Source organism: Micromys minutus (assembly GCF_963924665.1).
Source record: "Micromys minutus genome assembly, chromosome: 13".
NCBI lineage: Eukaryota > Metazoa > Chordata > Mammalia > Rodentia > Muridae > Micromys > Micromys minutus.
Genome location: NC_137982.1, coordinates 35,821,172 through 35,835,064, shown reverse-complemented (window position 1 = coordinate 35,835,064; position 13,893 = coordinate 35,821,172). Strand labels below are relative to the sequence as shown.

Sequence of the window (13,893 nt, the reverse complement as noted above, 5' to 3'; positions counted from 1 at the left end):
AATTTGGTGTAGCAATATCATAGTTTCTAAATATGCAGACGGGGTGGTATTTACAACACATTACTGAACAGGAATCCATAACAGTTCTAGGTAGCTGTTATCTCTGGTCCACATTCAAAAAAAAATGTTTTTCATTAGTTTAGCCCTTTGATATAAAATACTCCATTTTACTTTTTATCAACATTAAACTTTAACCAAGGTTGAAATATCAGTGGTAAGACCAAGTGACTTTTAGGTATTTTAGGTACATTGACAGTCCAGACCAAATACATTCTATGCTACCCCTTTCATCATGTTAACTTTTGTCATAGGTCATTGAGATATTCAAAGTGACTACATATTTTATTAGAAAAATACCACTGCATTTAAAAATATCAAATGAAAAATCCAAATGCTATGGCTTTTATTTCTGCCTTACAGTTTTTAGTACAACCACCACTATCGAAAATATTTCCTAAATGAAGCCTAAATTTTCAGAAGTGTAATATAGGATCTCAATACAGAGAGCTTCTCAAGATGCACTTTAATGTTCCTTTGTTTCTTAAAAAAAAAATAAAAAAGCAAGTAGTGTTGAGGTTGGTCTTGCCATCTATCATAATGCTAAGTGCAGAGCCTCCAAGACCTGCTGTCTGCACTTAGATCTCAACTGGCTGAGACATAAAAATGTCTCTAGCCACAACTTCAGCTATACACAATCTGTAAATCTTGTCTGCTACAGAATCCTCAAAATTCATCATGCCATCCTGTCATGGGACATAAGTGAAGGTTTATTACAGTTTGTTTATTGATCAAACTAACTCTTTAAAAAGACAGTTGTCTTTCATCTACTCAAACAAGAAACAAAATTTCATTCTTAACTAATCTGTATACCTTGCATACTCCATACAAATATCTTTATAGAACTAAATATTGGCTATAAGGTTTATATATTACAGAATAAAATACCAAAAGGACATCCTTGACAAGATTCACCCTCCAGCATGCTGAAATGGCCTGTTTTTCCAGCTCCCTGCCTGACCCTGCCTCATCTGATACTGTTTCTAGAGACTTATTTCAAGAACAACTTCAGAAAGGGCTGCTAATCCCTATGACCTCAGTTCATCCACCCTTTCAGACTGTTCCAGTCAAGACTTCAGTTAAACCCTGAACATTCTCAACACACAAATATTAACAACAAATAATGCCAAGTAGCTATATTTTGACTTAACCACTTTTCCAATTTTCTTTTGGGCCCCAAACAGACATTGTTCAACCTAATTTAGCAGAAAACAAATATAAGACCATCTTCCCAATCCCTTAAGTTGAGATAGATGGTTTTGATCATTTTATAAATTATAGATACTAACAGGATAATTTAAAAATAATTATAGTCTTAGGCCCAAGGTGCATATGCAGCTGAGGACAGCATTTTTGGACACCAATGAGAGGAAAGGCCTTTGATCCAGTGAAGGCTTGTTTTCCCAGTGTAGGGGAATGTCAAAGTACTGAGGTGGGAGAGGGTGGTTGGGAGAAGGAGCACCTTCATGGAGGAAATGGGAGAGGAAGGGGGAATGGGATTGTGGAAAAGGGATAACAACTGAAATGTAAATACAGAGAATTTTCAATAAAAATAATTGGGGGGGAAGGGGGCCATATAATAAAATTATAAGAAATTAGACAAATATGGATTAGTTATTAAATCTACTCTTAAAAACATTTATGACCATAATATTACATTGATAGAGCTCTTTATATTTTGTGGAAATTGAGCTTATATTTTGTTACATTTATATAAAATTTGGAATATTGATACAGGATTAAGGTTTTTATGGATATAAACTTTGTATATTGATACAAAATTTAAATTTAATTTTATTAGTCTTAGATAGGCATTGTGCCTATACAACTTTTTTTTAAAACTTTATTTTACAAAACAAAGATAAAAGGAAAAAAATAAACATTTTTGCATAAATGTATTCAACTACATTTTTGTCAGTGCTTGGCTTTTTTTTTTTTTTTTCTTTTTCTATACAACTTTTTTAAGAATACAAGGCTGAGAACCAGTCCTTTTAATATCTGCTATTACAAACTATTTAGAATTAAAATATAATGTTTTCAAGTTTATTCAAAAGTGAATAGTTAAAAAAATATTTAACAATGTTTAACAATTCAGTTCTGCTATATATAGAGAGAGAGATAGTCTTCAAGCATCAATGATCCACAGAATATAACATTTAAGGTTATTTCATTATTAAAAGGTCTTTTGTCTAAGAGATATGTCTACTTCTGACAGTACCCCCATTCTACTTCACAAAAGGTGATAAGCATCGATACCTCCATGTAAAGTTCCCTCAATTGCAACAACTAGTCACTGGACAAGAAATGCTCTAATTTTATCTGCAGACAGAATGTTGTCCAAAAAGGACAAATAAATTTAAGACAGTTGACTGCTAAGCCCTGCCAAGCCAGGATAAGCTAGTCTTTAATAATTCCTGCTTCACTTAAGATCTTTCAGATGTTCTAGGCCAGAATGCTGAAGATAGATACTCCAACTTCATAGAAAATATTGGGGACTCTCAAGAGAGTCAGCTATTTATGCCAATTGTTCCAATTTTAGAAGCTGTGTTCCTGCACTTTCTACATACTCAAATATTTATTCCTTTTCAAATCTCTGATGAGATTAACGACTAGTTAGTTATTCTCACAATTAAACTTAAGTTTTTTAATATTAAAGAAAATGTTCTGGATTTTAAAAGATGGTTTTAATTTGACTATTTCCTTGTTATGTTTTGTTTTATATGCATTTTATGCTCATTGTAAATAGTAAGATTTCAATGCATACTATCAAACCTTTAAAAAAATCAAGTACTGATAAAAATATATTCATATAGTGTTATGCAAAAATGCAAAGATCTCCACATTAAACCAGGTACACTGAAACTATTAGAAGAGGAAGTAGGGAAAACCTTAGAACTCATAGGCACAGGGGAAATTTTCCTGAACAGAACACCAATGATTTGTGCTCTAAGATCAAAGATCAGGAAATGGGACTTAATGAGATTGCAAAGTTTCTGTAAGGCTAAGGGTACTGTCGAGAAAACAAAACAGCAGCCAACATATAGGAAAAAGATCTTTACCAATTCTACATCTGAGAGAGGTCTAATATACAATATATACAAAGAACTCAAGAAGTTAGACTCCAGAGAATCAAATCCTATTTAAAAATGGAATACAGAGCTAAACAAAAAATTCTCAATTGAGGAATAATCGAATGGGTGAGAAGCATCTAAGGAAATGCTCGACATCCCTAGTCATCAGGAAAATACAAATCAAAACAACCCCGAGATTCCACCTCACACCAGTCAGAATGGCTAAGATCAAAAGCCCAAATTCTTTCTGATTGATAAATAAAGATGCCATCAGCCAAAAGTTGGGCAGAAGAGACATGGGCTGGGTTTAGGTTTCCCAGATTTGGGACCAGAGGTGAACCACTAGGAAAGAAAGAAGGTACAGGAGAAGGAAGGAGAAGCTGCTATAGGTTAGGAGTTAAAAAAAAAAAAAAGTCCCTGAGGGCTGGCCAATTGGAGTTAAAAGCAACTCAGATTAAACATAGCAAGTAATAACTCAGGGTTATCTGCAGAAAAGTCGAATCTAATAACATAGAGGGTAAGCATCTGCTCAGCTATGTGCTGTTGAAGGATTATTGTAAATATAAAGATTATGTATGTCTTTTATCCAAGAACTAGTTGGGCTAAGGCAGAGTAGAAACCCTAGGTTTAAATTAAATAATTTCAACAGCAAAGTAGAAAACAAATTTTACAAACAATCTGTTACTAGAACTTCATGCAACCACAAAATATTAAACTCAACAATCTATAAAAACATAATGGCCTTTTATCATACCAAATTCTGTTTAAAAACAGCACAGACTTTTAAAAGATTACGTTATCAGCACCTCTGAAAATGATGAAACGAACAAATTTTTTAAATGCACAGATTAAGCAAATTTTTATTAATACTCCAACCTAGTAATAGCACACAAATCATGAAAATATTCTGAAATAATATACTACATCCCCCTAAGTATCATTTCCTCAAGAACAGAACTGGGAACTTCTAACATAATACTATCATTTTTCATCTAATTTGCAAAAGTAATCTAGTGTGATATCTAATGGGGCTTCCACAAGGACACACAACTGGACAAGTAAGACAATACACTCTACCCAAATGTCAGGTTCATGACTGTCTTTGCTCTCACTTGGAAACCAAAGAGAAACAGGTTGACAATGACCATCATCAAACACTTCTCTTTTATCAATATATAACTCAAAACAAAACTAATCTCCCTCCAGAAATTTAGGAATTTAAGACACATAGAACAAGGTCATCAACTTGGAGACCAATAGGTGACTATTACTGGTTTAATTTCTGGCTAAAATAGAAAAGGCAACAGCAAAATCTTCTAGAACATTGTTTGCTTAAAGTCTTCAGGTAAACAACTGAATATTTTTAATATTTTACTTATTATTTATTATTTTATGTGTATGAATGTTTGCCAGCATGTATATCCATGCAACAAGTGATATATGCAGTACCCACTGAGGTCAGGAGAGAATATAAGGCCCCCTGCAACTGAAGTTACAAACAGTTGTGAGCTCTGATGTGGGTGCTCACAATCAAACCTTGTTCCTCTGGAAAAGCAGCCTTTGAGCCTTCTCTCCAGTCTCCCAAAAACTTTTAAATAAGTATATAAAAAACTTAAACATCTTATTATGGTCAAGACTAAATGTATTTATTTCACTTACACACATACACACACACACACACACACACACACACACATATCCAAGTAGCAAACTCTTAAAAAAAAGTTTAATTATTCCTGGTCAAAATGACTCAGGACCTACCAGTAAATTAAAGACATGTAAAAAGTATCGTAGTTAGTTTTTAATGCCACTATTGTTATTATATTGTTTTATAAACAAGCAACCTATTCTTTTTTCTTTTTTATTAATTTATTTTTAAAAATTTTACATTTCAAATGTTATCCCTCTCACACTCCCATCCCCCTTCCCCTACTTCTATAAATATGCTCCCCCTCCCACCCACCCACTCCCACCTCCCCACCCTGGCATTCCCCTACACTGCATAAATGAGCCTTCACAGGACCAAGGGCTTCTCCTACTGATGCCAGATCTGCTACATATGGGGCTAGAACCATGGGTCCCTCCATGTGTGTGTACACTTTGGTTGGTGGCTTCCCAACACATTCTTAAAGAAAATAATAATTTCTAGGTATGGAAATTATAGGCAAATGTCTTTAAATACTCATTAGAGGTAAAACTTTTTAATAGAAACTCATTATAACAAATTATACTTCTAAGGAAATCGGAAGACCTCTAGTGCGTCTTTCACAAAACAATGAATAAAAAGATATTGTTGCTCAGGACCATTTTTTTAAAATTAAATTCCTAAGCAATATATTTTCCTTGATTAAAAAAGATCTGTGAATCAATTTAAGAAAATCTACTCAAGTGATAAACAACAAGAGAACCTTGGTGATTTCTTTGTTTGTTTTAGAGTTTCAGGAAGTTATGATTTGAAATGTGTACACATCACTTAGTCTAATAATATTTAGGTAAAAATAGTATATATAAACTTAATAGTCCATACAGCTATGACAGTATTCACTTTAAAATAATGTTTAGTGAATAGATCATACCTATAAAACATATTTTCATGGAATACTAAAATTTTGGCTGATTAAAACTCAGGGTTTATAAAGATGGCTTAGTGAGTTAGGGCTCATGCTGCTATGCCTGGTGACCTGGGTTGGTTCCCTGAGACACACATGGTAGAAGGGAAAAAGCAACTCCAATGGTCCTCTAACCCATACCCACAAACATACATATGCATGTATAAGTACATACACAAGTAATAATTAAATGTTATTTAAAGATTTTTTAAGTATCAGATACAATGGCTTCATGTTTGCATTATAAATACTACAAGGCTAACAAAAATTTCATTGCCTAAAGTAAGTTTTAATATTACTAAGTATTTATTTATAATTAAAACCATACTTTGTTCCTGATAGGTTAAGTTCTGTAATTTTTACTGCCTACCCAATTTTTTGATAAATATGTTAACTATGCAGTTTGAGTAATACAATTTAAAATATAGGAATGGAACCAGCAAATGTCTAGAAGTATTAATATATTTCTCAGATATCTAGATGTAAGCATTACCAAAAAGTAAAACATATTTTCAGAAGAAAATATCATATGGTAAAATTCCAAAAGGTACACTCAAAAATAAAACTGAAGATTTCTACATTTAATCTGCTCAAAAGACAGACTCCTGTTTATTCTGTTTCATCAACATTGTCATTAAACATAATTCTTATCATTCCTTTCCATGAAAGTAACATTGCATCCGAAAAACAACAGATTAAATTGAAAATCCCTAATCAGCAGCAGTGAGAGAAAGAAATTATATGTTTAAAATTGTTAAGGCTACCATTTTACATTGACAGCATATGACCTGGCATGTTCGTAAAGCTTATTCATATAATCAAGCCTCGGTCTAAATTAAATGCAATAGGAAAAGAACCTCATTATTTAGCAAACACACAATGTCCTTTTGTCCCTTACAACTGCATGCTGCTTTGGCAAAATATGGGATGATGTGGAGAAAAGAGTAGACACAACATTCTGTACTGGTTCCTACTGAAACTTCATTAACACACAACTGCAAATCAAACATGCTCAAAATAAGGGGCAGAACAAAACCAGAGGAGTAAGAAGAGAAGACATTCTATCAAAGCACTAGAATGCCAGGTAGTTCCATATTCTTGCATTTTTTTTATTTTATTGCAATAAAAAAGCACAGAGCATACGCTCCACCCATTTAAAACACATGATCCAGTGTTCACTCACGTGCTCACTCTCACTGGCTGCACAACCATCAGTACAACTGACTTAAAAACATTTCATCCCCAGAGGCTGAAAAGAAGGGTCTATGAAAGCCAGACAGTAGGGAGAAGTGACCGAATTGATGGCTTCATATCCTTTGACTCAAGTTCTGGTAAGCAAAAAAGGAGCAACGGCAATAGCTTGTATTCTTGGAGAAGTAGAAGGGACCTATTTGACAACACTACCAACCCACCAACAATTCACAGTGAAATTTTGCACACACAGAATGAAACTTTGTTTTTTCATGTTTCTTTCTTTCTTTTTTTTTTTTTTTTTTTTTTTTTTTTGGTTTGATTGATTTTTTTTTAACATTTAGGAAAGTCTTTGTCCCCTGTATAGGTGAAATCTATTTAAATTTGTATATGCATATATACAAATTGATCAGTGACTATGAAGTAGATTCTAAATGTCAGCATGTATAAAAAGAGGACTAGTGTTTATCAGAAGCACTGTATATGCTGTCTATGACAGACTCTTTGCACATGGTATCATATTTAATTTTAATTACTCTATAAGAGGAATTGTTAGATCTTTATTTTGGGACTAAGAAACTTGTATTTAGGTAGATTGAGCTAAGAGATAAAAGGGGAAAATGAAGAACCAAAATTTATACTCATATATACTGAGATCCTATAACATCTCACAGTAGCCATACATTATATAATCCTAGCACTCAGAGACTGAGGCAAGAGAATTGCAAGTTGAAAGTTTTTGTAAGGTAAGGCAGTCTATAGATCTTTTCTTCAATCTCTGCTCCTCTATTTGACCTTGTATTTCCTCCCTTGTTTTGTTCTTCCTTCTAAGAAGGAGTGAGGCATCCCCATTCTGGTCTTCCTTCTTTTTGAGCTTCATAACTTCTATGCAGCCACCAAACTCAAGCACTATTGCTGATGCCAAGAAGAGTTTACTGGCAGGAACTAGATATGGATGCCTCCTCAGAGGCTCTGCCAGTGTTATACAGATTCAGTTGAGGATGCTTGCAGCTAACCATCAGACTGAACACGGGAACCCCAGTGAAAGGGCTAAAGAAAGGACTGAAAGAGCTGAAAGGTTTGTAACCTCACAGGAAGAACAACACCATCAACCAGCCAAGGCATCGAGGTGGCCAGAGTGATTGGGAGAGGGAGCACCTACATGGGAGAAAGTGGAGGGAAGGAGGAGTGGAGGAGGGGAGGAAGTTTATAACATCCGAAATGTAAATACAGAGACTATCCCTTAAATTTGAAAAAATAAATAAATGAACTGCACAGGTTCGTTTGACTAAAAAATCAAAACAAAACAAAAATGTCTTCTTAAACTACATACTATGGCCCTATCTCCAAGTACCTAAGCGTCGGGTTGGAACTCAGTGATAGAGAACTTGACTAGAATTTTCAGAACACTGATGTTAATTTCCAAGCACTGAAAAAAAGGGATATACACATGCTGCTTATTGTGCGCATTTAATGAAATCAAGTGTCCACCTTATCTATCCTGAAACAACCTGGCAAGGTAGTAATATTAATGTTATTTCTACTGAAGCTTATAAAAGTACCAAAAGGTTCACTTGTCACTCAGTGGGTGTTACAGATTCTATCATGCCTAAGTGTGTTGCTGTGATCAATAAATAAATAAATGAACCGTAATCAAAAGCAACACAGGGGAGGAAAAAGTCTTATGGGTTTAAAATCCCTTTGTGATAATCCATAACTTCAGACAAGTCACAACCATTGTCATAGCTGGTCACAATCCATTCACAGTAAAGAATAAAGAGAAACAAATGCACCATACCTGCTTGCTCTCACCTTGTTTTCTCCTGTGTTTCTGACCTAGAGAACAATGCTTTCCAAAATAGAGGTGGTGGGGCAGGAGGGAGTGGGGTTTCTTCCTACTTTATTTAACAATCAACAGTCTCCTGCAAACACACCCACAGGCTTACCTAATCAAGGCAATTCCTCCCTACCATTCTCTTGTCATTTGAGTGCAGTGGCACTTACCTTTAAATCCCAACAATCCAAAGACAGGGGGATCTGTGAGTTCAAGGCCAGCCTGACATAGTGATACCCATCTCCAAAGAAAAGGAGGAAGGGAAAGGAAAGGGGTAAAGGAGAAAGGGAAGGAGAGAGTGGGAGAAGGCAAAGATAGAGGAGAGAGGAAAGAAGGGAGAGAAAGAGAAAGAGGAGAGGGTGAGAGAGAGGAGAAGAGGGAGAGGGAGAGACTAGATTCTTGGTATTTTGATTCCTAGTCTTTTATTTTCATAGCATTGTACTCTGCAATGCTTCAGACGTAAACCAAGAATAGAACTTCTTTTTAAGAAATAAAAGCACCAAATAAGTAACTCTGATTGTAGCTGTCTTTTAACAGTGATGAAGTAACATTCTCTACAATATTAGCTACTTCTACCAGTTAATCCAGTCTTTACTCCCAGTCCATATGTAGTTTATTTATTTGTGAATTAGTTTGTTTTTAATCCAGAAGAAGGTAAGTGAAATCCAATGGTACACTGTCACCTGGAAAATCTATTGGTACAACCTTTCACTTTTATTATTCCGTTCCTCCTTAGCTTCCTCAAAAATGACATACAAACAAACTACCTGTTTTCTACTCTACTTGAGCTATAATGCACAATGCTAATTCTTGTTCTACCCATAGCTTTTGTAAACATTTCTCTCTCCTATTCACTACATTTTTCTTCTAACTCCTCTTTCAGACTTCTTAAACCTTGTTCATCCTTATAGGTAGTAAAATTGATCTGCTCTGATGCTTGAACCTGGAAACTTCACAGATACCTGGAATATATATTAATGTAATATAAAGTTAAAACATCTCCAATATTTTTTCTCACCCTTAAAAGGAAAGAAGAAAGGCAAACGGGATGTTTTTCAAAGTGGGTTAGAAGATATTTAAAATGCTTGGTAGTTCCCTGAGGACCAGATGCTTCCCTATTATACCTGCATCAGACCAGTGTCCCTTCCTGACCTGTGTGTGTCCATCTGGCCTCCTCCTCACTCACCCCCCATCACGAGTCCACAGCATACAGAAGAACCATGACAAACAGGTTGGAAACACCCTCATAGCTTCTTTCTCTTAAACTATCTTCCACTAACTCCCTCTCAATGTGACCATTAGTAGAACCGCTGTTTCCTCAGAAGACGGGTGTGTGATCACATCAAACCTTGTTAAAGTCTAAGTGGGACTATGGAACTCAAGAGAAAACAGAGAACAGTCATGTGACAATAACCAAGATAATTATATTTAAAGGTTTTTCTTTCTAGAAGCTAATAAGCAGGGTCTCCAAAATGCCAACATTGTCATTTTCCTCACCTTGTTTATTGCATTTACGCCTATAACAATTATTAAATATGAAAAGTAAAGCTACATTTTGGTAACTAAATACTACTTTTTTAGAATGTATCATGAAATGTACATTCTAGTTCCAATCTTCATGGATGACTGCTGCCAAAGAGAAGATGAAATGTCAACCTGAACAACTTAGATAAGGACTTGAATTTTAACTCTTCTTAGAAACAACCTAATTACTATAATATTTTATAACAGTTAACATATCATGTTTTAGAGAAATGTTAGTAGTATCTGAGTCATGGCCAGGGTGTCTATAGGTTCCTTGATTCTATAGGCTATTGCCACTGTTCTTTGTTGTCCTCCAGAAGTTAATTATAAGACCTATGGATGAAAATGCACATACTTGACTCATGGACATGAAGATAGCAGACTAGTAATGACCTGGAAGCACCATCTCTACCTTTTCTAGTTTGGGGAAGCAAAATGCTACATAATAGGGAGTCGGGTATTAACAGCACTATGGTAGAGGTTGGCCTGGCAAAATAGAACCACTGGTGCGAATGCTATGGGAATAACCAGCTGCTTTCTGAAAGGACTAAAGCCTACTCCAAAAGACAGGCTTAATAATGGAGCTAAAAGGCAAGGTAGAATAGGCCCTTGGGAATAACCTACTACAATTATTCTGCTAAACGGATACCATATTAAACCTTATGAGTACTTGACTTTATACACATGAATTATGGCATCTCTCAACCCTCACCAGAAAACTTCATCATGCAGTAGATGACAAATTAACACAGAGACCCACACAGCTAATGGATATGTAGAGAATAAGAGACTGTCAAATGTTCAGCCATAAATGGGACATGTATATAGCACTCTGTCATCCCAAGACTCAAGGATCATTATGGAAGAGAGCATCGAAAGACTTTATATCCAAAGATTAATAAGTGACTATAGCAAAATAGTGTTTCCAGGGCAGTTACACACATAGTTATGACAGCATGTACTAAACCTAAATGATATCAAGCCAAATAAAATTCCACCTTACATAAGGCGTGGGACCAAAAGAATCCTATAGCTAAGGGACACAAGTATTTTCTAGGAGGAGAGTCAAATTTTCTTCAGGACTGCAAGCCCTACAGGCTTCAGCAGATAACCTACACCATGTACATACCAGTAGTATTGAACAGCTTCAATGGGAGCTTTTAAAGGAACATACAATTGAGAGGGAATTTGGTTCAATATAATAGAAAAGTGATCAGAAAAATGCTAGGGGCTTAGATAGGAAGGGAGCAGGGGAATTCAGGCATTTTCATTTTTAAAATGTTATTAATATGAAATATATTTATAAAATTTATCAATAAAATTATTAACTCGGTCTTAAAGTACTACCCCAAACAGGTCAACCTAAGGCTTTATTAAGTTAATATCTATATAGACATAATTTAAGTTACTATCTATGTAGAACAATATCTTTATAAACTGGGATTTTAAAAAGTTAATAACTGAAAAAATGATGAATTAGACTAAATCACACTAAAACTCTTTAAAGAAATTAGTAAAATAAACCTGAAAATATAACATATACTTAATAAGGTACTTTCTATAAACAAAAGTATACTGTTAAAGTTATACAAAATAATTAACAAGAAATCCTCAGGGAAAAAAAGCCAAAACACTTGGAATTATACTCCAAGGAAATATAAATTCAGTCATATAACCGTTCTTCAATCTGTTGGGTTAGGAAAATCAATTGTTAATATCATCATTCTTGGGAAAGGAATATGGCAGAGAATAACTAAGATATAAAAACTGGCCCAGAAAATCTGGAGGTCAGTTTTCAGAACACCTAGTAAAGATTTTTTTATTCAGTTAAGCATATTAGTATCCACTCCAGAGAATACACAGACTTTTTCATGGTAGCACTATTTATAAAAACAAAAAAATCAAAAGCAACTCATTTAAATACTCATTAAGGAAATAAATATGCAGCAGAAAAATAAGGTAGGTCAAACATAAACATGAATAAATCTCTAAACATTTTACCTAAGTTAAAAAAAATAGTAGTATACTGTCATGTAAGGGACTTTTACATTATGTGTTATCTATGAGAGCTTGTGAGGGAGGTCTGGAAGCTCACTTACCAAATCTATGACAGTGACTAATTCAGGGCACTGCAGAGCAGGCCATATCCATGGTAACCATCAAGAAATGTTCATCTCTATAGGTATATATAAGTATTGAAATATGATACATAAATATATATATATATTAAAGATCACTTAATGATGATTCTCAATTATTGACCTTGTAGTATTAACAGTACTCCAATAATTATCATATTAACTTTTTCAATGTCCCAAACAAGTAATTATTACACTTCTACATGAAACTAGAATCCATTAAACCAAATTCTTAGCACACAAGAACATACACTGTGTATTTCCAGAAATATTTTAATAATTGGTAAGTTATCGAGTAAATTATAACATGAGACAGCTGTCTTTGAAAAGAATAGTTTTATGTTCAACTGGAGAAAACGTGGTAATTTATCTTTTAAGAGAAGCAGCAGAAAGTTAACCGAACTCAGAGTCAAGACATCTTAAGGAATTCTAGTCCTAACTTTGCCAATAACTTGTTAGATCATGGTCAGATAACTAAGCCTGAACTTACCATTATTTTTCTGAAGATAACACTGCCTGTCCTGATTATTTCACAGAGAGGAGAGGCAGAAATACAGTCATGTGTGTTTGCTACACTACTGGCAAAGAACTCTGACGGAGGTTTCACAAGCCAGCCAGCACGTTGCTGAGCACTCAGCACGGTGACGCTGCAGCTAGCACTGCTAGTGAAACAGTGCCCACACTCACTTCCTGCTCCAAACTTGCCTGAGCTATGTGACAACTGAATGACAGTAAGATTTGCAATTAATGAAAACGAGAAAGATAAACCACCTATATTCAATTTTTGGAAACTAAACCTACAGGAAAAAAATATTTTAAAGAAAAAAACTAAAGATTTCAAAAAGCATGATATTTTTTATTTTTAATCTAAGAAAACCCATCTCTGTTTTACTCAATAAGAAAATATACCTGCCCCCCCCCAAGCACACTCTTTAACCTTACTGTGCTTCCAGCACCACAAAGCAGTCTGTTACTAAACAGATGAATTTATACATTCCAACCTAGCTTTGAATTTAACTTCAAATTGGGGCAACTATTCCTATCACTTAGAACAGATGAATTGTTTTATGGTAAATGTTCTAATAAACCATAACATACAAAGTTACATTTTTGCTAGGCTTACATGCATACAGTACAACTTGAACACTGGCTTGGACATATCACCTTGATTATCACTTAACGTTTCAAGTTCTTTGTGTTTAACCTCCTAAAATTTGGAAATCAAAATAAATATATCCCTTCATAATTTGCTTTGGTAGACTGAAACACCAAAAATTGTGTTCATGTGTGTGCAGAATTGTGGCATCACTAAACACAATGAACATGCTACCTGTGTACTTAGAGTATCTGACCAATGACCTAGTTTCAAAAATAAATATGAGAAGCTTGATTTCTCTAGTATGAAAGAATTTGTCACAACAAATTCTGTTAACAATTTGACGTTAAGAACACCTTTTATAATCATTCCA

General features: G+C 34.5%; 1 protein-coding gene across 4 annotated transcripts in view; it reads right to left on the bottom strand.

Annotated features, from left to right (window-relative positions):
* SLC4A10 (solute carrier family 4 member 10) overlaps positions 1-13,893 on the bottom strand; it is a gene marked incomplete at both ends in the record, with an annotated part of 275,521 nt that overhangs the window by 242,564 nt on the left and 19,064 nt on the right. The window lies entirely within an intron of this gene.